This window comes from Melanerpes formicivorus, unplaced genomic scaffold (assembly GCF_026170545.1).
Source record: "Melanerpes formicivorus ecotype bairdi unplaced genomic scaffold, bMelFor1.0.p_v2 SCAF_29, whole genome shotgun sequence".
NCBI classification, from domain to species: domain Eukaryota; kingdom Metazoa; phylum Chordata; class Aves; order Piciformes; family Picidae; genus Melanerpes; species Melanerpes formicivorus.
The window spans coordinates 5,040,254-5,064,816 of NW_027142381.1; the positions used below are offsets into that span (position 1 = coordinate 5,040,254).

The 24,563-nt window shown below is 47.0% G+C and overlaps 1 protein-coding gene across 1 annotated transcript in view; it reads left to right on the plus strand.

Moving 5' to 3' along the window:
• Positions 1–4,032: 4,032 nt before the first annotated feature.
• The window catches only part of MYO1C (myosin IC), a 63,898-nt gene continuing 43,367 nt past the window's right edge, over positions 4,033–24,563 (plus strand). Inside the window, exon 1 of the mRNA XM_068154637.1 lies at positions 4,033–4,132. The gene's annotated coding sequence lies outside the window, so the exon portion shown is untranslated. The remainder of the gene's footprint in view (positions 4,133–24,563) is intronic.

Genomic DNA, 24,563 nt, shown 5'->3' on the forward strand with positions numbered 1-24,563 from the left:
ATAAGAATTTGCTGGCATCACAAAAAGAAGCCAAACATAATGGCAAACATTCTGACCTGTTAACCATGCTTCACTGGCAGCTATCGAAAGCAGAGACGTCAGCCCTTGCAGGGAGAGTTTCAGCATCATTTATCAAACGCAAGCTTTGCTGCAACATTGGTTTTAAAGTGTGCTGCTTGATCTTGGCAGAGACCAAGATGTTTCTGCACACAATTCTTCTATCTGCGTCACAGAACTCATTCCTGTTACCCAGCTCTGCTGTTCTGGCCTGCTAATCTTTGCAATTACTCTGTAGAGGGAGGGGAGATAAGATAGGCTAAGCTCTGCTCTACGTTACTGAGCAGGATGGTTTTGTTTGGGGAAGTGACAAGTGAGGGGTTTGTGGTTCTTTTTAATGTGATACAATCTCTGTTTCAGTAGAACCCTATATTGGGAAGTGGTCAAGGAAAGAATTCTTGGCCTGGAATGATCTTGTGTATAACAGCTAGGGGAAGTGTAAGAATAATTCCAGATAGGAGGAACAGTGATAGGCCATTTCTTTCCAGTTACTGAGCAGAACAGTGTTCTCTGTCAGCTCTTGAATGGCCAAGTGCTTGTTCAGCTAAACATCAAGTAGGTTTTTTTTGACAAGCAGTTGTCACCTGTAGTAGGGTTGAAAGCTTAAAATTGGTTATTCCAAGCAGACTGAAGGAAATTTCCCTTAACAGCAAGCCTTAAAACACCTGAAATTTAGTCTGATCTTCTCCCCCTGCCCAGTCCCAGGCAGGTTCATGGGGGGTGTGTGTGGGGGTCATAGGTGCAGTATTGCATTCATAGTATCATATCATAGTATCATTCAGGGTTGGAAGGGACCACAAGGATCATCTAGTTCCAATCCCCCTGCCATGGGCAGGGCAGGGGCACCCCACACTAGATCAGGCTGGCCAGAGCCTCATCCAGCCTGGGCTTAAACACCTCCAGGGACGGGGCCTTCACCACCTTCCTGGACAACCCATTCCAGGGTTTCACCACTCTCATGGGGAAGAACTTCCTCCTCACATCCAGCCTGAATCTCCCCACCTCCAGCTTCATTCCATTCCCCCTAGTCCTATCACTACCTGAGATCCTGAGCAGTCCCTCCCCAGCCTTCCTGTAGGCCCCCTTCAGATACTGGAAGGCCACAATTAGGTCACCTCGGAGCCTTCTCTTCTGCAGACTGAACAGCCCCAACTCCTTCAGTCTGTCCTCATAGGAGATTCATGGATGACATGGCTGTAGCACAGCTCAGCAAATGCACTTGCACCAGTGTTCATCAGATTATTTTTATCATATTCATAGTAGGAATTTTTGTGCAGTAGCTTGCAAGTGAGTTTCCTTTGTTCTGATTAGTTGGCTACTCAAGGATTCAATTAATGATTTCCTTCTGCAGCAATTTGAAGAACTTCCTGTAGTTACCATGGGAGCAATCAGAATTTTCTCTTGCTCTCTCTCTAAACCAAGTGAAGATGAAGAATGTTTTCTACATAAAATCTCTTGGTACCTTTGTCAGGTCCATGGTGTGGTTGTTTCGTGCTAATACCTATGAGACCGCATCCGCTGCCGCCTGACACTTCTGAGTCTGCTGGGACTGAAGTGGAACATCAACAAAGTCCAGGCAATAAACACCAACATAAATTTAGGCTTCTTGGAACTGTCTTGACACATTGTAACTCCTGGAAGTTAGTTTTGAACTTAATTGTTGTTTCAGTTCACACTTACACTTAGCATAAATACAGAAGCTCGTCTCTTCCTCTCGCAACAGGGCTCTGCAGTTAGTCACGGTCTTCTCTCAGCCTGCTTGGGGAGTTCTGCTGTTGTGCTTTGAAATTGGAATTACCCATTAAAATAAAAATAGAGAGGTTTACAAACTTACCTTGGGAAGATGGAACTGCAGATTGAACGTATTCCCACCGGAGAAATCATCCGCGTGGTTGACCGCAGTGGACAGCGCAAGACTGTAAGCCTGTTTTCTCTTGTTCTCTTCCCTTCTTGTCGTGTTAGTTACACAATGACCAACCCAGTCACCCTTGTCCTGAGCTGAGAAGTGCCCATGCCAAAATACAGGGCTTCAGCAAGCCTGGTTGGTCATGGGAGTGACTGGCTGTACCTGTGTTGTGAACGGTTTTATCTCACTGGAGAGAAATTAGTAGCCACAAATGTCAATATTAAGTGATTGGGAGGTTAGAGAATGATTAAAGTGTGTTTCCTGTAGAAATATGTCGGTGTCCTACGGTTGTTGGGGCATCCTGCAGTCCTTGGGGCGTCCTGCAGTCCTTGGGGCGTCCTGCAGTTGGTGTTTGGCCTGGCTGCCTTTGTTCAGTCAGAATTCTGGAAGCACTTTCAAACTACAAAGGGAGGAAAAGAGCTTTGAAGAGAGTGTTTGATCCTCTCCAGTATTGATTGTCCATGCTGCCACTGGATTCATGTCCTGAATGTTAAAGGAAGATTCACACATCAAAACAACAGTGGTAAATGACCATGCTAACAGATTGTTACTAATATCTGGAGCAACTGAATGCTCTGTTAACTTGTGACTTTTATTGACTTGGGTTCAGGGTTTGTACCTAAGCAAGTGGGAAATCCATGAGCAGATTATTTCTGGTTTGACATGGTAGATGGAAATAGTTTAAAAGACAGTAATCTTCTAAGAGCAGTTTCAGTCTTCAGTGCTTGGAACAAGTGGCCATTCTTTGTGGTTTGCTTCAGAGTGTTTCCTAACTGGGTTTATATATTTGTCAATGAAGAATCTAAGGGAGCTGTGCAAAAACCTTTGTGAATCCTGCTTGTGTTTAAATGCATCTGTGTCTGTCGTAGATACTTGCAAAGTGTTTTAACAGACCTTCAGTTCTGATAGCAGCTTGCTTTGGGCAGAGCCGTGGTGTTCCGAAGCGCACATCTGTGCACGTTGCTGCTGCTTCCTAGCATTGTCTTTCTAGTAAGTAATCAGAAACTCGATCTGAAAATTAGCTAAGACATTTACTGTGAGGATTGCACAGTTGTTCAGTGGTGTCATTTTACCTCAGAAAGACCTGAGAGCTTTGCCTTGCTGGAAGAGGAGATTCTGGTGTTCTTTGGTTTTCAGTAAACGATCCAGAGGAATGTTACTGACTTATTTGTAGTGACAGTGGAAGACACTGGAGGGACCGAGTTGGCTTTCCCAGGGGGAACTGTTCCTTTAAACCTTATCCCGACCAGCATGTGCCAGGATCCTGGGGGAGACATCAGAGAGAGAAAAGCTTTTAGTTCAGCTTTCTAAAAAGTTTTGAATAGTCATTAACAGTTCATAAAACTGCAATTTGCTACTCTGAGAACAGCAGTTGGTGTTTTGTCAAGTACTGCTGGTGCTGCAGCGATGGCCAGAGAAAAGTCGTTGCTGTGGTTTGATACAAACAGAAGCTTATAGTTGGAGATACTTTGCAGCAGGAATGGAAGGAGCAGAGCTTTGCTATTTCCGTTCCGTATGCTGCAGTCTGTTAGGATTAAATCACACGCAGAGTTCTCTGTGGATCCTGGCTGGGCTGCCTGCTCGCCTGGGCTGTGCTGTGCATGTACCTGAGATGAGCCAAGATGTGGATGGATGGTTAGCTAAACTTGGTGACAGAACTCACTTTGGTTCTGGGCAATCGCTGCAGAGTGAACTTCACCCTGTGTTCGCCTCAGAAAGATGAGCTTTTGATGGCTCCCACAGACAGGAGTCAGCGGTAAAATCATCGGTGTCTCAAGTGCGTCTGTCGGTCCGAGCAGCGGGACCGCGGGCCGGTGCGGTGCAGCCGCTCGGCAGCAGGAATGCCACTGTCCCGAGCAATGTCGTCGTCCCCGGGGTCACGGTGCAGCGGGACCCGCCGCTCCCCACTCCCCACGGCTGGCTTCCCCCCCGCGGGCTGGGGAGCAGACGGGGACAAGCTGCCGGTCTCCGCGGCCCGCCCCGCGAAGCTGACGGCAGGTGAGGGCGGAGGCAGGGCCGCGGCCTCCCCGCCCGCACTCCGCATGCCCGGCGCTCGGACATGCTCACTAGCGGCGCGGCGCGGGCTCCCGTGGGCAGTCGGCGCCGAGGCGCTCCCGGAGCCGCCGCAGGGCCCCGAGTAGCGCGTCCCGGGGCGGGCGCGGAGCGCAGGTGAGCGGGGCTGGGGGGAAGTGGAAGGACAGCGGCGCGCCCAGGGCCGGCCGGGTCGGGCCGGGCCGGCTGCTGCCCCGGGGAGGAGGTAGCCGCGGCCGCGATCCGCCGTCGCCGGTGATCGCCGAAAAGCGCCGGGGCTCGGGCCACATGGCCGCGGGCTGCCGGGAGCACGCTGCCGGCACCGGGGCTGTACCGGGAGGTGTAACGGGGAGCGAGGAGCGGCAGCAGACGGCGCCCCGGGGAGGGCGGACAGCCGCCGCTTGGCCGTTCCCCGCGAAGTCAAGCGACCTTCCCGGAAACTTAAAATTTCCACGGTAGAAACAAATGACCCTTTCAGAGCAGCCGGCATCCTGCCGGCTGCACGGCGTGTCTCCGGCCCTCCCCTTCCGTAACGTTACCGAATACACTCCGGTAACGCTTCCCTGATTGCATCCCCAAATGCAGCGAGTTCCCGGCTCCAGCCCGGGACGGGATGAATCCTCCCGAGGTTCGCCTGGGGAGCCGGGGCTGGAGTGAGAAAGGGCGTGGCTGGGCGTGGGGGCAAGAGAGAGCCTGCTCCAGAGCTGAAACGTGGCCGTGTCACCGCCGGTGTGCCGGGGAGGTCCAGCCTTAGACTTCTGAAGAATGACTTTCGGTACATACACAACTTGTTCTATATTGTGTGCTTACTGGTGATAACATCCTGCTGTGGATACATTCTCCAGTACGTTTGTACTGGAGTAAGCCTGGTTTGGCAGTGCTTGCACAGGTGCCTAACAGCACTTCATGAGGAAGGCCGTGGTATTTAGTCCTCTCTCCTACGTGGAGGTGTTGTCAAACACCATAACTGCTCCAGCTTGCACCACAAGTCTGCATGCCCACTAAAATGTGGGGGTCCTCATCTGTTGTACCACTTTCTATGCCAGTTTCCCCCCTTTGCCAGTCTACCTGGAGCTAGCTTCTTTAAGTAAGCGACAGTGATTTATGGAGGGAGTCTGCTGAATGAATGTCTCATTCTAGTAACTTGAACTGTCCAAGTAAGATCTGTGGCCTTGTGTCCTCATGTTTGGGAGGATTACAGAAGGCAAAAATGCTTCTGAGCTACAATACAGAGATTATTCTGGTGTTTATTCTTTCTGTGACGGTTGCTTGAGGTGGGAGGCTCCTCCAGAGCTACTTGTAGAGAGGCAGCATTAGAAAATGGCAAATGGGGAAAAAAATTAGCTTGGTTGGTGGGACAGGCCAGGAGAGCAGAGTAACTGGGAAGAAAAGGCACTTTTCTTTCATCTGCTTTTGGAGCAATAGACAATTACCAGTTGTCAGCACCTTTTCAAAACTCTTTTAGAAACTGCCTTAGGCTTGCAGAACTGATGAGCTCCTATTTTTTTTTTACAGTAGGCCCTGATATGGCAACCACTGTCATAACACTTAAGGATATTCAGTTTTGATCCTGGGTATAATCTTGTGCTGTAGGGAGGGGCTGTGTAAATATGAATCTCGCCTTCTCTTCTGCCTGGCAGGGACCAGTGGAGTGCTAGGCTGTACACATGCTCTCCTAATTGATTATGACATAGAAGATAGATCTTCTTTTTTAATGAGAGGGGGGAAAAAAAAAGCCTGAATATGCTAAAGGGGAGTGAGAGAGATGCTGTGTGACTTGGGATTCAGAGCGTGCAATGTCTGTTCTCTGCATACCTAAACAGTAAAGAAACTTGTGATTAATGATATGTCTTCAGAATGTATAATAACTAGAGCTAACTATAGTAACTATCCAGATTCTGGCAAAATTCTCCAAGCCAGAGAGAAGACTTTTTTTTCCCCCCTCTATTCATTTTGAACTAAGCCCAGTAGAGGAAGGACATTGAAAAGGTAGGGGCCAAGAGTGCTTAATAACAGATTAAATAGGGTGTTTCTTTCTACAAAGAAGCTCAAGCCCTGTGGATGCCTTGATGCAAAGGTCTCAGTCCTCTTCTGGTAGCATTCAGAGATTAGGGATTTCTCTGTGGTTTGTGATGTCATGTTGCTGTAGGATCTTGCCTGTCTGTGTGGGGAGCTGCATGCTTTCTAGGAACTGCACCAATCCCCCCACCCCTGTCAGAAGGGGCTGTCTGCACCAAAGGCAGGAGAAGCAAGCCGTAGCAGCTGGCGACAGTCACAGAGCAGCAAATAAACCACAGCTCTTGCATGTTTCAGTCCATTTCCCTTCCCTCTGCCCAGTGTTCTTACCTGGTGGTTTTGAATAGTTCCAGCATGCAAAATGTTGAGGATCACTGGTCTGGAGCACTGCTTCCCAGTTTGAAGGAGTGATGGGTGAGGACTGTTCCCAAGGTGCTTTCAAATAACTAATGCCTTCTGTAGGACAGGTTGATATTTGGGAGAATGCAAATTGTTCCTGGTGCTGCAGAAAAGGGGGTGGAGAGAACCTAGGTACTGCAGGTTTTCCTAGGGCTGGTGTGTCCTACTGCCCTTTGTGAGGGATGCAAATGGAGCTAAGTCACTTGTCCTTTCATACAAGCTAAAGAACCATTTGTGAAGGTGTATTGGTGGAGTCACCATCATTGGAGGTCTTCAGGAGGAGACTTGATGGGGTGCTTAGTGCCATGGTTTAGTTGATTAGGTGGGTTGGATTGGTTGATGGGTTGGACGTGATGATCTTGAAGGTCTCTTCTGGTCTGGTCTGGTCTGGTCTATTCTATTCTATTGCTTCTAAACTGTTGCTGTGGGGAAACCCATTCATATTGTGCTTTGGCTTCCCTGTATTGGTGATAGTCAAACGTGGTCACCTTTTCAGAACCCATCCCAGTTAAAACTGAGTAGGCTAAACAAAGAGGTAGATGACCTGGAGCAGTTTCCCAGTGCAGCTCATGGTGTAAGCACATGAACTTCTCCTGCACAAAGAATGGGATGGCACAGGAAGAAATGGCTGGGGTCAGGTGGGGGCTGCTCTCTTGGTGCAGCAGTGCTTTGTACTGGCATAAAGCAACTGCAATTACAGCGTGTGTTTGTCTTCCATCAGAGGTTTTACTGTGTTACATACTGCTTCATAACCAACTTGTGAGTGATGTGGTTGGTTTTGACTTAGGTTGCTATCCTTGACTTCAACAGAAACCATACATCTAAGCTTCTATCAGCCTTGCTAGCGGATGAGGTTTGCATGGGTTGTGTTCCTGGGAGATTGTAATGCAGTTATTTTGCTGCCCAGAGGGAACTGCTTTCGCTGTGCCTCTGTCTGGATTGAATGATCTCTCTGCTGGAAAATATCCTGCTCTGTATTTTGTGCCCTCCCTTGCATGCTTTGCTCCTTGCTGATGCATTAGGGGAGCAGTTGGCCAGCACTTCCCAGAAAGCATTAATAACGATGTAGACAAGCGGTGTAAGTAGATGAGAGAGGCTGACAAAGTTTGTTATGACAGGAGGTTCTGAGTGAAGAAATCTCTAAGTAATTTGTTGCAACTGAGTCATGTTCTGTGGGGGTGGAAGGCCTTGTATTCTTTAAAGTCCTGCCCTGCATTATTGAAATACTCTTTAATACATTAAGGAGCAGCAGGGCTGGTCCCTTTTCTGTTAATATACATTTTCAGTGGGGCCTGTTCTATATTAAATTCCCATACTGGAAGGCAGTAAAGGTCAGTAGTGAGAACTCCTGTGACATTCATGCATGCATGGATAGTTCTCCCTGTCAGACTCTTTTTCTTTAGCACATGTGAATGACCAGTGAGCTGTTCTTCTCTAGGACCCTTGCAGCCCTTTCACCTGTACATTGACCTTGGTCCAGCTCGGCCACCGCCCTTCCTGTGCTTCAGTTTGGCAGCTGGTAATAAATGGACATAAATGTTCAGCCTTTGGCAGCCCCTTTGGAGTGCTGTGGTGTTTGCCTTCTAGGTGATAAGGTCCTGGAGCTGGAAGATAAAGCAGCCTGCAGCAGTTGGAAAGGTTTGTTAATAAATGGGCAGTGTCCATGTCGAAGGCAAAGAATGTTATGTCAAAGTGTGTTCTGATTTTTTTTGTTTGGCCAGGAAATGGATAATCTATGAATGACCAAAAGAAAAAAAATCTTCCATCCATGCTGTCCTAAACAGCTTGAGGTTTTTTTCCTTCTCCATAAAAGAGCTTTCTGAAATAGCTGCTCAAGAAAATGATACATGTGGAGAAACCCACAGCTACGATGGCATTCAGCCTGCTGTTTTCGTGTAGGCTGGACCTCATGAGTTATAGCTGCTCTAAAAGGCCTTCAAATTTATGTTGGTAATTTCTTTTAGAGGCACTTTCCCAGTAAAAGTTCACCATGGATATTTGACTCTCTTTCCTTGGAGTGCTCTTACACCTGACCAGGGATTGCACCCTCACAAAAGGTAATAGAGAGATGTGGTCCTAATCTTTGAGCGAGAACATGCTCATAGCTGGAGAGCAACCTTTGTAGTGGTTTTAAGACTTGAAGGAAACCTTTGTGTCTCAGCAGCTGAGGTTGCAGTTCATTAGTTAGAGTGATCTGCAGGGCTCTATGCCAGCTGACAATCACCAGGTGTATTTGGCCATTTTACTAATGAAGAGGAGGAGGATTATTGAAGGAGCTGTAATTCAACCAGAGGCCAGTGTTTGTCAGAGGATTTTGGTAAGCTTGCAGTTGCTTTTTTTTTCTTACTTCCTTCTTCATTACCAGTATTTGAGGCTTGTCCTTATGTCTGTTCTCATTATCACCTGCTGCCTGGTCTAGATGGGATATTCCTGTCCAAGAAAGAATCATCTTTGCTTCAGAGTTATAATGACAAACTGAGAACAGAGAAGAGGCCGAACTCAGCGCTCTTATCGTTTGTGGCCGAAGGGGCCAGTTAAGTCAATGTGCAGTTACATAATGAGGAGATAGTGATCTCATTAGCTTTTTAGAAAACTAAATTCCACTGAAACAGCCTAACTGGGAGCATAGAAGTAGGAGGGAAAACTATTTTCTAGTCTGAAGTGTGTCTTTGTGTAGAGTTGTGAGCTGGGTCTTTTAAACTTGCTAACGCTAACTAATAACCTCCACATTATACAGTCCACACTGAGTCATTGTTTACTCAGGGAAATGACTTTCAACAGCCAGACTTGTTTGCTAACTTTAATAACTAGATTATGCAGTTCCACACATTACAAGGCAGCACACTGTAATCAGTGGGGTGGTTTTCTTTCAGAACAAAAATTGATACAGGTTTGCCACACCACACGAGGTTGCTTTCTAAGTAGCAATTCTGCCATTCAGGTTTTGATCTGCAGCAAAGGCTGATGTGCCCAGTGGTGCAGTTTTGAGGAGAGGGAAGATGATTGCAGTTTTGAGGAGAGGGAAGGTGATTGTCCCAAATTGTTGTTGTTGGGTTGGTTTTTTTTTTCCTTTGGTTTGGTTTTGTTTTCTGTTTCGTAGAGTGTTATTGAACTTTCCAAATCAGACGTCACCAAGCCTTGTCCTCTTGTCTTGTTGTTTTAAATAACAGGTTGTCTTACACTCCTAGGATGTTTGGAGTCTGTTCAGAATTGCCTCTTCTGCATCTTGTGAGGGAAAGCCACACCTTTGCATCAGGAAGCCAGGAATTCTCTCTAACAGAGTTGGAACTTAGACAGCAAACCAGATGTTTCTTGTGCCTTACTTTACGTGAGCCAGCGCTGAAGTTCAGTCGTGAGCAGATTTTCACCTTTCCTTGACTGTTCTGAGTCAGTACATTATTTTCTCAGGGATCTTAAGAGGTAGCTTTCCAACCCACCCACTGCATCTATGAAGATGATAACAATGACCTGGGTCTGTACACAGGGGCTCTAGAGAACAAACACCACCCAGTGCACAGGGTGCAGTGTAACAGAGTTTATCCCTGGGGAATGAAGCGGGGGCAGCTAAGGGTGCCTGACTTGCATGTGAAGGGACAGTGTGGGAAGAATGTTTGCACTGTTAAAATGTAACTTTTGAAGCTTTGAATGCATGCATTTCTGAGTTTTGTGGTCAGTTCTCTCTCGTTTTCCTTCAGAGCTGCTGAATGCCACCTAATTAAAAAACCAGTGCAGCTCAGAGAGGATTCAGAGCACTGTGACTGCTGGCAAAGCACAGTCATGTATAATGAAGAGCTGCTTTGATACCTGTTGCACCTTTCCAAAACCAACAACAACAACAGGGGGGGGAAAAAAAAGGTACCTATCACATTTCTCAAACCAACCAAACCCTGCCTTTTGAATAGTGTTTTCAGACCACGTCTTGTTGATTTCTTCTAAAGCCACAAGCTTGCTTTTCTTTTTTGACCACATTTTTGTTCAAACATAGAAGGGGAAGACTTAAGGTCTTGTGTGAAAAATGAGGGCAAGGACAAAAGATGTGACTACCAAATTTCCCATTTGATTTGTGCATGGTTTTGTTGCTCTTCCAGTCGAGGGAGGGGAACAAAAGCAAGTTCTGCAGAGAAGTACAGAGTGTGGTTTTGTGTGCCTGGTAGCAGCACACTGAGGGAGTGCAGATGACATTTTTAACTTTAATCTGGCTGATCTTCTGTCTGGGAGGCTGGTGGATAGGAACTGGGAACAGTAGCTTGTGAAGCTGTTACCAAATCTAGAGCATCTATTATGTAGAGTAAGCATGGTGGGGGCTTGCACCACCCCATGACTTCATGAAAAGTGTGGCTCTGGAATGCTAGTCTTTACCATCTCAGAATTTCTTGTGTTTTAGTTTTGTACCTCCATTAACAGAGTTACAGTATCACAGTATAACTTAGGTTGGAAAGGACCTCGAGGATCATCAAGTCCAACCTAACTAACTGTTAACTGTGCAGTGGGAGTCCTACCAGGGTTTGGAGTTACTGAGGGAGTCTGCTTGTTTGCTTGGGCCTGAAATCATGCTGTGGGATGTCTGGCTGGAAGTGAGTTTGTTTCTGGTCAGCTAGGGTACAGAAGAAGTCAAAGTATGGATGCACATATCAAGGTGAGATAGTGTTGGTTGGTAACTGAACTTGCATATTCATAACCTTGAGGGGATTTGAATATTAATGTGCTGACTGAAGGGCTGGGAGTCTGGAAGAAAACTAGAAGCTGAAAAACATGTGGGAAGCCAGAAAGAAAAGTGGGGACTGAAAAGGAGGGCAAGACCAATGAGAAAAGCAGAGACCAACAAGGAGTAGGAGGCCAAAATGGTGTGGGAGGTCAGCAAGAAAAACAGGGGCCAAGAAGGGCAGGCTGGGAAAGTTGGAGGAGGATAAAGAGACATGGAAGGCAGAAAAAGTTTGGGAGGCCAAAATAAGCCTGTGTCATAGATCCAACCAATCTTATTTTGCTCTGGTTTTTTGTTTCTGCATCCTCCTGAAGTAGTGGAATCCACAGATTATTTAGCTGAAGAAAATTTAAAGCTCAGCCTTGTTTAATAACTTAGGGCCAAATGCCTATTGCCTTGGCTCTCATTGTTTCAGCTGGTGCTTAGTTTCAGCATGTACAATTTAGTTGTCCAGTAGGAAGCATTTATTTAAATGGAATGAAGCTGGAAGTGGGGAGATTCAGGCTGGAGGTGAGGAGGAGGTTCTTTACCATGAGAGTGGTGAAGCCCTGGAATGGGTTGTCCAGGGAGGTGGTCGAGGCCCCATCCCTGGGGGTGTTTAAGCCCAGGCTGGACGAGGCTCTGGGCAGCCTGATCTAGTGTGGGGTGTCCCTGCCCATGGCAGGGGGTTTGGAACTAGATGATCCTTGTAGTCCCTTCCAACCCTGAATGAAACTATGAAACTATAAGTACAGAGGAGCAGTAGTGCTACCTGTCAGTAAGATGGTGGCTGCCTTAAAATGCTGTCCCTTTAAGATCACCACAATGATGTCTCCTCAACTCATAGGAGAAACAGAGCTCCCGTGAGTGCTTGTGCAGGGATTGGAGAAAGCTGGGAGTGGTGTGGGATAATGGAAGGGGTAATTTGTGCAGTTTTATGAGGTATTTCTGAAGCAGGTGTGTTAGAGTCCCTAGATTATTGAAGAAAAGCATGTGATGACGTCATCATGTCAGCACAAAGTCTTGTCTTTTTGCCTGCTATGATTAAAGAATTCTTGGGTTGATGGTTATGGGCCACTGATATATTTGAGTAAAGCTTTCAGACATTGACTCCAGTATGAACTCCTCTCTGTGCTGATAGAAGGTAGAAGTATAAAGGAGAGCAAAACAAGCAAATAAAAAGAGTCAGAGATGATTTATGCTTCTTGGAGATTGTTGTAGACTGTGATCACCTTGAAACCTTTCTTGATTATGTTGTGAGAGCTACCAGAGCAAGGGATGCCAGGTGCAGAAGTTGTGCTGCTCTGGCAGCTTGGTCATGAGGGCACCATGTGAAGAGGAAATGTTGCAAGGGATGTGGAGTCCTGTATGCAAAAAAACCCCTTGCAGAGCTCAAGGGGGTGTTTGATGTGTCTCTTTAAACTGAAACCTGGTGAGCTGCCAAGTGTCTGTTTCTGCTCTGACATTCTGTGTCTAGGTGGGGTCGTAAGGGAGCTCCTTCCAGCCCTGCAACTGCTGCTGTCCAAACCACTTTCTTAGTTCAGCTTGCAATGAGAGGAATTCTGCAAGTGGCTCTGTGTAGGATGAGAATGTGAGCTATGTCCAGGCTGAAGCCCATGGAGCTCTAAAGCTGTGCTTGTGTAACTGTTTGGTTTTTTCAGGAGGCTTCAGGTAAGTTGTTTGCCACTGAACATCTTTTTCATAGAACCAGTAAGATTGGAAAAGACCTCAAAGATCATCAAGTCCAACCTGTCACCCAACACCTCATGACTACTAAACCATGGCACCAAGTGCCATGTCCAATCCCCTCTTGAACACCTCCAGGGACAGTGACTCCACCACCTCCCTGGGCAGCACATTCCAATGGCTAACAACTCTTTCTGTGAAGAACTTTCTCCTCACCTCCAGCCTAAACTTCCCCTGGTGCAGCTTGAGACTGTGTCCTCTCATTCTGGTGCTGTTTGCCAGGGAAAAGAGACCAGCCTCCTCCTGGCTACAACCACCTTTCAGGTAGTTGTAGAGAACAATAAGGTCTCCCCTGAGCCTCCTTGAGGGGTCCTAGCTGGGATTTTACTGAGATGCTAATTGTTTGCCACCAGAAGTAGGTGGCCTCTGTGAAAGGATCATGTTGCCAGCTGAGTGAAAGTGGGGGGGTAGAAGAAAATCAGTGTTGCTACAGGTTGAGTACATGTGTCTGGAAAGCAATCCTTGTACAAGCATTGTACAGGCAAGCTGTTGCTTGCCAAGGAGAAGTTTTGTTGTGACAAATCTTCCTTTTTATTTTCAGTATGCTGGAAAGGTAAATTCCTGGAAGATCTAAAAGTAGCTGTCAGCTTGGTACCCAGCTGTCTGTTCTGAGCAGTGAATTTCTCTGGCTAATCTCTCTGGCACTGTGCTGAACTCTTCAAAAGTGTTTTTTCAGGCCATCCTTTCACTGGCCCCAAACCAAATTATCTTAATTGCAAACCACTTATCTGACCTGATGGTTAGTCGACACAAATGTGACCCAGCGCTGGTTGGAGTAGGAAAATCAATCAGGGTTTAGCGTGGGCTCGAGTGAGATTTGTGGATTGATAGGGAAAGGGAAGAAGGCTCATTTGGGTCAGCAACTGGCACAGTGATGAGTGTGTGCAGGGAGCTTCACCCTCCTGGGTGCTTGCAGTCAGCAGCCCTTAGTTCTAAAACACCTGCCAAAAAGTGTCAGTTGTTCATGGTCTTGTTGGATAAGAGGGCAGGAGCCAGGCAGGTTTCTGCTGGCCAGTCTGCTGTGACACAGATACACGTGTGTCAGGTTAAGGCATTCTGTTGCTGACTGCCTGATGGTGGAATGCTTACAGCTGGCAGTCTGTAGCCTCTAGTGTCATTCCTGGGCTTGTCCTGGAGGCTGCTGGAGGTGGTGATGATCTATGTGCATCACTGCTCAAGGGTTTAAACATTTGGAGTCATGTGTAAAAGGCAGAGGAGAAGCAAGCAGCCATCTGTGCCACTCTCAATGAAATGCCCTTTCTTCACTTGTCCTTCAGGAGGATATATTCCCCCAGTATCTAAGGCAAGCTTGTACTGGCATGAAGTTCTATTTCAATTGGTTTTGCTCTCTGCCTTGTACCTGAACCAGCATCCATTTGGCCCTTTGATGAATCAATTGAAACAAACTTGGGAGAACAATGAACAATGATGAACAATGATGAAGAAGAAAAGAGAAAAGAAGGAAGAAGTTTTCTGGTTGCTTTTCTCCCTGAAGTGTCTCATCAGAGTTGAACAGATCTCACTCCCAGTACAGAGGGAGAGGGCCAGGGCAAGCACAGCTGAGGGCAGAGGATGGGCTGCATCACAGCAATGTCAGCTGTTGAGGTCAACTTCCAGCAGCCTAGGACTGCAGTACTGGCACCTCTGGCACCTCAGAGGGCAATTTCTGTGCTCTTTTCAGCTTGGAGAAGTGCCTGTGGTGTAATGCTGTGGGAATGGTGGCTTGTGTAGCCATTCTCTTCTTAGGCTACTGGGTTTTGAGGGTACTGAGGACAAGTTTGAGGTTGCTAGAAGGTTCTGCGGTCATACTGTGTGACTTTTGTGCCCTGGTGTGTGGGCTGATTGGCACTCAAAGCTCCCAGCCTTTGGATGTGGAGCTAGGCCAGCTGTTGGGAACATAAGTGGTGATTAGCTGTCTTCTAAATGTTGGCTGTATTAACATTTAATAGACCACACTATCTCTACTTCACTTCTTGTAATGGGGATTCCCAAATGGTAATACCTATGACAGCTCCTAAAGCATCAGCCTGCGGAGTGCCTGCTTTGCTGCTGCTCAGTAAGGTGGCATCAAGGCAGGGTGAACACAGCCACTGAGCCAAGAGAAGCTGGTGCCTCTTCTCCTCCTTGCCTCAGCAGCATGCAGGATGGCTGGGGTTCAAAGCAGGCAGCACAGCCCAAGTCAGAAGGGTCCACTTCAGCATTGGTGTGTTTTGCTCTCTGTGGAGCAGAAACACTTCTGCCCCTTCCCAGAGCATTGCTGTGTGGAAGGATGTTGGGAGAGAGCCGGTGCAGTGGGGGCACGGAGGAACCCTGCCCAGCTGAGCATGCAGAGATGCCCACATTTGCACTGCTCTGCAACAGGTCTAAAGATTCAAGGGATTTGAGGACCCTGTGGGGCTTTCTGAGCAGGTATTTGTGTGGAGCAGTAGGACAGGCTTGCAGCGTTGTGGTATCCCAGCGTGATGTGATCGACACCGGCAGAAAGGGTGAGGAGAAGGAATTTGTTCTGCTGCCAAAGCCTTTCGTGTAAGAGGTTGGGTCTGGACCTGTGCCCTTTCTGGGCATGCATGCAGGTTCCTGCAATTTGTACCTGCTATTGCTGTCACCACCAGCAGTGGCACCCAAGCAAACAAAATGTAGGCATTCCACCCTGCAGCTGAAACTTCAAGAGGCTATTTCCAGATGGAATTGAAGCTCCATGTGATTCAGTGGACTGTAGCCTCATTGTGAGGGTAGAAGGCAACCAAAAGTGGTTTGAAGTGGAATTCTTTTAGAGTATTGTTGCTGACATTGTGGTGGGCAGCTGGATTAAACCATTTCAGAGCTTTCACTCCTTTTTGATGCCATACAGCACTCTTGTTAAAGAGGCTTCATAACAAGCTACACAAGCTCAGCAGTTGCTAACACAAGCTCATGTTTGTGGATGTGCTATTTGCCCTAGAAAAGAGAGATTCTGGAGGGGGAATAATTAAACAACTTGAAAATGTTTGGACTGCACACAGAGGTTATCACCCAGCAGGTGAGCTGGAGCAGCAGAGGTAGGAATAGGTTAGCTCTTCACAGTATCACTAAGGTTGGAAGAGACCTCGAGGATCACCGAGTCCAACCTGTCACCACAGACCTCCTGACTAGACCATGGCACCAAGTGCCACATCCAATCCCCTCTTGAACACCTCTTGTGCTAGTGGATTTGGGAATAGTGGGATTTTCCCTGCAGAGAAGGGTAGTACCTGCATGTAGCTGCCCCTGTGAGCCATCAGCTGTTGCAGTGATTCTCCAGAACATGGAATTTGTCAGGTCACCAGACAAGTGTGCACTGCCTTTGTGCTATCACAGACACCAGGAATCCTGAGAATGTGATGGACTCTCAAATTCCAGCTCGGTGTGCTCGCCCTTCCCCTCCTCCTCCAGGGGCTAGTGGAAGGAGGAAGGGAGGTCAGGCTTGAAACACAGAGTCAAAGAGGAGGAATTTGTGAGTGTATGGCTGATAAGGTCCATCCCTCGCTGTGCTTGGCCACTTCCCCCCCTTCCCCCATTGTGGAAAGTGTGATTAAAGTCAGGCGCTCCGCCCTGGCTGGCTGAGCCATACATACATGCACAAATGCCAGATTCTCTTCATTCCAGGCTGCTGACTTCAAGAAGGACTTGCTCTGACAAGCTGGAAATGAGGACTGGCAGCTTTGTCTGCAACTCAAAGGCTTTATCTCTCTTAGACACTCTTCCTAGCGTTTCCCACAAACACTGCTCTGCTGGTAGGAGCTGTTGTGTACCCAGGATGCCATCAGGCACTTATTCATGAAGCCTTGTGTTGTGTAACTCCCCTCAGAACAGGTGAGGAGAACTTCATAGAGCACCTGGCATCAGGCCCACAGGAGAGCTTGCTCTCCTTGTGCTTCAGCCTCATTATTTGGGGAGCAGCAGGGAGAGTCAGCTCAGCTTTTGATTCCTTTGTCTTGCTACCAGGAGCCTTGCTTCTTTCCTTTGCAGCACTTCTACTGTCCAGCCTTTGTTTCCCACTTTGTTTCCATCAGCTGATGATGCATTTGTCTCCAGCTTCCACAGCATATTCACCTTGGCCTCTCTCTTTCCTTTCTGGACTGAACTCTCACCTGCCTATCCCTTTGCTTCTTTTCCACTTCACCATGGCAATCACAAGTTGTTTGACTTCTAGGATTGTTCTGGCTCCAGCAGCAGCTTGTGTTTCTCTGGTCTTGCTTTTTGGCATTATTGTTTCACTGCTGCTTCTGCTCAGTGAAGGATGCCAACTGTGTCCCCCTGCTAGGGGATTTTTTTTTTTGCATGTGCTTCTAAGCTGTCTGCCTGTGCTGCATCTGCAGCCTTACAGTATCTCTACTCCCTGACCTGTCTCAACCAATTGATGCACTCAGCCTTCAATAAATATTGTCCTGGAGTAAAACCTATTTGAGAGATGCAATAATGGTTCTAGAGGTTGTCTGTGCCAGTAATTGCAAGATGACCAAGATCTTCTTTAGATGCTTTTGTTTCAAAATGAGTATTGGAGCAAAGCACATCTTTGCATTGACATAACATTCAGAACATGAAGTTGAGATAACTTCATGCTTGATGCAGTGAGGCATGCACCCTGATAGACAAATGTATCAGGAATCAGAGTGGTCATTGTGCTTGTGACATGATTTCTCCTTAAAGGGGTGTCTTTGTCCTCATCCTGCTTCAGAAGCAGCTTGCCAGTGTTATTTCAGGCTGGGGAGGGTGTGTACATGTATACATTTTCTACAAACCAGTATCAAATGTCTGCCCTGTACTCCACTGATTTCACAACTGCCTGCTGGTGGACAAAACTCTTTCTGTCTGATTTTGGAGGGGGAGCTGTTTTCACAGGGGCTGTGGCCTTGGCTTATGGTCACATAACTGATCCTGCTGAGCAGCAACGGGGATCCTGCTTATCTCAGCTCCAAATCTTCTCTCCTGGCCCTGGGATTCTGCTTTCTGCACATAGTGGGAAGAAGATTGGTGAAACAAAACCTCTTGTTTCCCCTTACCTTGTTTAATAGATGTGCAGAGAGCTTGCAGCTCTGAAGCAGTGCTGTAAGAGAGTCAGAATCAGTGGTGCAGGGAGGATTTTGAACAAGAAGCCTGAGTGAGGAAGTACCCACAGCACTTAGCCTCTGTGTTTTATTCATCCTGGAGCAAGTGTAATTTAAAGTGGCACCTCTATAATTGATGAAGTATCTTTTTACCATTTGTTTAATTACCAGTTTCAATGTCTAGAAAGCAGCAGATCAATAATTTACCATGATGAGCTTCCTGTGTGCCTCTGTTTTTCTAGTTCAGCAATACAAACAATAGCTCCTGAAACAAATCCCTCAAGTTATGATGCTTTGCTTTTTCTTTAGATCATTTAAAAGAGCTTAACCTTTTTTCCCCCCCTCCTGCCACAGGTGTCCTCCAACACAGCTGAAGCTGATGGCAGAGCTCCCACTGCCCACAGTGAAGCACAGTTAATCTAGGGTTTGTGTGCTCACTGTGTCAGCTCTCCTCTTTTTGCAGGCTCATTGTTGCAGAGTGGCTAAGGCTGGGCTCATGTTGTTTCTGCAACAGCAAATGATGCTGCCCTGGCAGGGTCTGAGAGCTGTCAGGACAGAAAATGTAAGCAAAGGAACCAAAGCTGCTGCCTGCCTTGGGTATGCATTTCTTATGTCCTAGTCTTTGATGATGGCATCTTCTATGGGAGATACCTGTTCTTGAGACTCTCAGACCCTTCTGTCATTGAGGAGCTTGGATGCCCTCATGGCCCTGGATCTCTTGCTTTTCCCCAAGGAGACCTGGAGAATCTATGGCTGTTGGATCAGGGGAAGGAAAGTCTTAGTTTCCCAGCAGAATGGAAATTGTGGCACTTCCTGTCATCATGGACAGTAAGGTTTGCTCAGACAGTGTCTTAGAATCAAAGATCAAAAGACATCCAACTTCCATGAGATCTCCAAATCTGTGCACTTCTAGCAGGATGTGGCCTTGTGTGGGAAGGACTCCCACCTACACACTGGTGGCCTCAAGGCAGAAGGATGCTTTGCTTTGATGGGGATGTGCTGATGATCTGCTTCAGCACAAATGGATGCCTCCCCTTCCCTGCTCTCCTAGGGGTGCCAGTCTTCATCTGCTGATGGATAGCAGAGTGCTGTGGAACAGGTGGCATTTTTGTTAGTGCCACAACTGTCACAACCAGCTGATTGTACCCAGGTAGCAGGAGCTCTGGGAACTCCTTCAGGATCTCTTGTTTGAGTTGGAGATCCCAGCCCAGGGGAAGTTCTTGTTTGTATGGTAGGTGTAAGGGGTCAGCAGGAAGATTGCTGGGCCTTCCTGTGACTACCTGTTTTGTCAGCCTCAGCAGCATTCCCACAGTTTTTCAGCCACCCTGTGTGAGGACTCTTAAGTGAATCAGAGAAAGAGAAAGGATTTGGACCTAGCCACAGCTGGGGAATGAATGTTTCCATTCGCTGCACAGGCCCGTGTTTATCCAGATGTGGAACGTGCATTCCTGGGAACCACAAAGGAATGGGCTCTTGGTTATTCTTCAGTGTGTATTTTGTCTTTGGTTTTGATTAAACCTATGTCCCTGATAATGCAGAAAATCTTGAGAATGCTGTGGCAGGCTAGTGCAGCTCTCCTGAGCAAGCAGGGCATTAGAGATGAGAGGTTCCTCACACTTCAAAGGGTGCTCATTCAGCTGCAAGTTAATCCTTTGAAATAAAAATTAGCATCAATGTGATTACTTCTACTTGCAAAAAATAATCTCAATGTAATGTAGCTTTGAGTAGGAGTACCCATTTTTAAAATGCTGGAAGACAGAGACCTAGTGGGGAGAGTCCAGTGGAGAGCTACAGGGATGAGTGGGGGACTTGAACATCTCTCCTGTGAAGAAAGACTGAGACCTGGGGCTCTTCAGTCCTAAAAGAGAAGGCTGAGAGAGGATTTTATCAATGTCTATCATTATCAGAGGGGTGGGTGACAAGGTGAAGGAGCCAGGCTCTTTTTGGTGGTGCCCAGTGACAGGAGCAGTGGGTAGAAGCTGGAACACAGAAGGTTCCACCTCAACATGAGGAGACACTTCTTTACTGTGAGGATGCTGGAGCCCTGGAGTAGGCTGCCCAGACAGGCTGTGGAGTCTCCTTCACTGGAGACTTTCAAAACCCCCTTGGATGCATTCCTGTGCTGCCTGCTTTGGCAGAGGGGGTTGGACTCAATGATCTCTGGATCCAACCCCTAAGATTCTGTGACTCTGGATCGTTTGAGTGCAAGCTGATGCCTATGGGATGTCCTTCTGAAATTGTCTGTGTTTTCCAGGCATCCTGGAATATCTTTGCCCACACAATGGCATCTCCTCATTCCCTGTTTACTGTTGATTGAGGAGTATATCTATTTTAGCATAAAAATGTTTGCAGTTCATACTAATATTGAAGCCTCTGTTCACTCTGGGCTGATGGGGATACTGTCAGGCTGGTCAGAAGGAGATCCCCTCAGACAATACCCTTCATCTGGTAGCTTTTCCCCTGCTTTTCAGAAGCAACAGCACAGGCAGGGTAAAGGGAAGCAGTTCAGACATAAGCCAGCTGCAATATCATCTGCCCACGTGCTCCTGTTGATTGCCAGGCCTCAAACCTGACACGCTGCCAGCGAGCCAGTCTGCACTCTGTGTCTACTTTTCTTCCCTCTGCTTTTGGAAGCTGCTTAGGCCATTTCTTTCAGCTCAATCTGGAATTTCTATGGATCACTGGATGTTCTTATTTGGGCTTCATGATCCACTTTTACTCCAGACTGTTGTTGAGATCCTTTCCTTAAACTTTTCATAGGGGACTTAGGCCACCACAATAAGTGCAAAACGCTCTTTGTTCCCTCACAAAGAGGGGTCTGAAAGCCGTTCAGTACCATATGTGCTCCTAATAGCTTTATTAGAACTTAATTAGAACTTTTCACTGTCCCAAAATAACTGCCTGCCTTAGGCCAACAAAGTCAGTTTGGGACAGGGGAAAAAGAAAGTGGTGGAAGTACAAACTGTGCCTGTAAACTCTACACTTATAAATCATCAACTCAAAAACGACTCCACTTGTTTGAATGTCTGAAGGATTGAGTGTGCCCTTTCTCTGGGCTTGCAGAACTTGGCTCTGCTTTGTGGTTTGCAGTTTGCTTACAGCATTGCTAAGTTTGCATTAAAAAGGAGTCACACCCAGAAGGAAAATAAGAACTCCTTTCTCCCAGGAATCACCTGCTTCTGGCATCAGAACAGAATGTCACAAGAATACTTGGGGCTTGGCCTGGATTTTCTTTCCTAAAGGAGCCCATAGTGACAGATGCCACTGTAGTATTAAATGTTGCTCACATTGACATTGCCCTGAATATGGGGCACAAATCATCCTGATCTATCCATCTGTATGCTGCTGTAAAGGTTCCATACTAGGGATTTCTGTCATGACACCAGCAGAAGGAGTAAGAGGAGTTGCTGAGGCATCACTCATTTAGTATCGTAGTAGTACCAGTCAGGGTTGGAAGGGACCACAAGGATCATCTAGTTCCAACCCCCCTGCCATGGGCAGGGACACCCCACACTGGAGCAGGCTGGCCAAGGTAATTTTCAAAACACCTTAGAATTTCAGGATATCTATTCCATGTGTGATCTCTCTCCTGTGCTTTTCAAGCAGGTTTTGGCCATTTGACCTTCATTTTTCCAACACTGGAAGCCTGAACACACTAATCAAATCTAGAGACTACCTGTGCTCCCAGCTCCACGTAGCAGAAAAGCTACATCCTGGTCAGCAGACCCAAGAGTGCACCAACAGCTTTGTTTAGACTTCATGAAAAGGCGAAAGCTTCAGGTTCAACACAATCAACACTTTCATTTGGCTGTTTTGGAGGGAGGTGTTTCCTTTTTAAACTGGGTGCTTTGTTGTTTTGTTTGGTCTTTGGGGTTTTTTTTCACAGTACCAAAGGGTCTGGGTTTGGGTGTGGTTTGTCCTAATGCAAAACTGCATCGATGAAAGCTGTCAATTAGAAGGAAAAAAAAAGGACAAGGCAGTCAAGTTCAGTTGTTTCCTATAAAGCACTCTGATAGAGGAGGTAAATCTGTTGCTTGTGTTTCTGTGCAATGATAGATGTTGACACAAGACTAACCTCCTTCAGATTGCCTTCTCCAGCTTGAGCCTGCTGAAGAAAATCAAGCAGCTCAAGCTTACTGTTCTGGTGGCAGCAGTTCTAAACAGACAATTCTTACAGTTAAAGGAAGATGTAAAGATTGGTGGTGGTGTCGTGGAGGAAACTTGGGGTCCTGTGAGTACAACATCAGTAGGGATGGTTGATCTCTGCTTCTAGACTCCTAGTCTCATACCTGGGATGCTCCTCACTTTTTAAAGCCAAGACAGATATAACTTGGAGTTATGACTACATAACCAAATAAAAATTGACCACCTTATTGTGGGGGAGAGAAATCTTTTGCTTAGGATATCTGTCTGTGTCCTTGAGCAACCTGATCTAGTAGGAGATGTCAAGTTTAGTTTGGTTTAGTTGTTTATGTTTAGAGGTTTAGTTGTCATGAGGTGCTAGGTATTAGGTAGTAGGTTGGACCTGATGATCTCTCAGGTCTTTTCCAACCTGGCTGATTCTATGATCTTATTTCTCCTGGAGCAGGCTCCTTGAAATTGAGCAAGCAACTTACTGGCTACTTACTGACAACAGCTCCAGGGTCCAGACTTAAACGTTGACTTAAACCTTCCAGGAGAGGTTTAGGTTGGAGATTAGGAAAGATGTCTTTGGTGTAAGGGTGGTCAGGCTTTGGAACAGGCTGCCCAGGGAGGTGGTGGAGTCACCATCCCTGAAGGTGTTCAAGAAACATGTGGATATGGCACTTGGGACATGGTTTAATGGCCATGGTGGTGTTAGGTCAATGGTTGGACTTGATGATCTTAGAGGTCTTTTCCAACCTAACCAATTCTGTGATCCTCTTAATGCACTAGGAACTAGCTCCCTGCCCCCCAAGATTAAGTAACTTCCAGATACCACTGATCACAGCAGAGGCCATCTTTCTGAATTGCTTTGTAATTATCATGGAACAGTTAGGAGACATGAGCCATAAGGGTATTTAACATAAATGCTTGCTTGTAGTTGCTTTTCTCTAAGAGTCATAACCACTTCTCTTAACTGGTTCTGATCAAACCCCTGCCTGTCACCTGCATTTGTTTGCCCTCTCGCTGCACAGGCAAGAATGTGACGTAGCTAACTGGACAAAAATGAAAGGTCAGTTTAAAACTCTTCAGAGTCAAGATGTCCCTAAAGATAAGGCAGATAGGAAACATCCTCCTGGGGCGGAATTGCTGTGTGCCCCAGAGCGCTTAACACACCCTTGAGTACCTTCTCGTTTCTGGCTGAGTGCTACAGGCACAAGGGCAAGGTATGAGCAGCTGGTGAAGAATGGACCTGAGAGCCTGCTTACACTGGAGCAATCCTCTGCAACACAGCCACACAAGTGCCTAGACTGGAGAAGACCTTTAAGATTGAGTCCAATCTTTAGCCTAACACTGACAAGTCCTTGACTAAACCATATCCCTAAGCACTACATCTGCACCACTCTTAAAATACCTCCAGAGATGGGGGACTCTACCACCTCCCCAGGCAAGCTGTTCCACTGCCTGATAACCCTTTCAGTGAAGAAGTTCTTCCTAATATCCAGCCTGGTCTTCCCTTGGCACAACTGGAGGTCCTAGACAATCCAGGGAAGTGTAACTCTCAGCCATATTCTCCTCAGGACCATGTAGCTCCTGATGCTGTGGTGTAGAAGAGTGCTGCTGCAGGCAGAACTCTTCATGTCTCATCAATGAGTCTCTCTGTCCTAGCTTGCCTTTTTTTTAAGGCAGTCAGCCTGAGGTGACTGTGGCAAGCTGACTGTTTAAGCTCAAGGAGATGTTACCAGCTAACATGTTGAAATTCTTGGCTGGGATTTGGCCTCAAGTTCATCTAGAAGCTGTGCAACTCTGCAGGGGCTGTGCTTGCAGACAGGAGGGGGTGGGTGTGTGAGTAACAGGCTGCAAAATCGTTTGTGCATTTTGTCACAAACTTCTGTTGCTGTCAGAAACAAAATGTGGGTGCTAAATCTGTCTAGGAATTTATATTGTACACATCTGTGGCAGCCATGGGACTGTGTCAGGCTGTGTTTGCTCAGCAAGCTTCTCTGCACTGGGAGCTGAGAGCTTCTGCCCTTACCCATAGACAAAGCAGAGATGGAAAGATAGCCCTCACTGGGGATCACAGGGAAACTTTCCAGTTATATCACTTTATCCAAACGAGATCTTTATGGCATGGTTGCAGGAACTCCCTCTCATTTGTATATAAGGAGGAGGAAAATCTGTCTTTTAACTGGGCTTGCAGGTTTTGTGTCTGCTGGAGTGAAGTAAAAAGTGTGCACTGGAGCTACAATGACAGCTGCAAACAGGAGTCAGTCTGAGAGCTCTGCTGAGACCCACGTGAAATGCAGCAGCAAACTGTTGTGCTCCATGGTAGGAGCAGGTAGGGGAGCTGCCAGCCAGCCTTCTGCACCAGCACTGCCCACACCATGCTTTAGGACATGGCTGTACCTTTCCCTGCCCTTTCCAAAGCAGAGATGTGCTCAGCCTTGCTTTGCAGGAGCTGTTTTGTAGATTTCAAAGTCTGTTATTTCTGTCTTTTTTCTCTCCTGTGAAGAAAAGCAAGGGCATGATAGAAAAATGA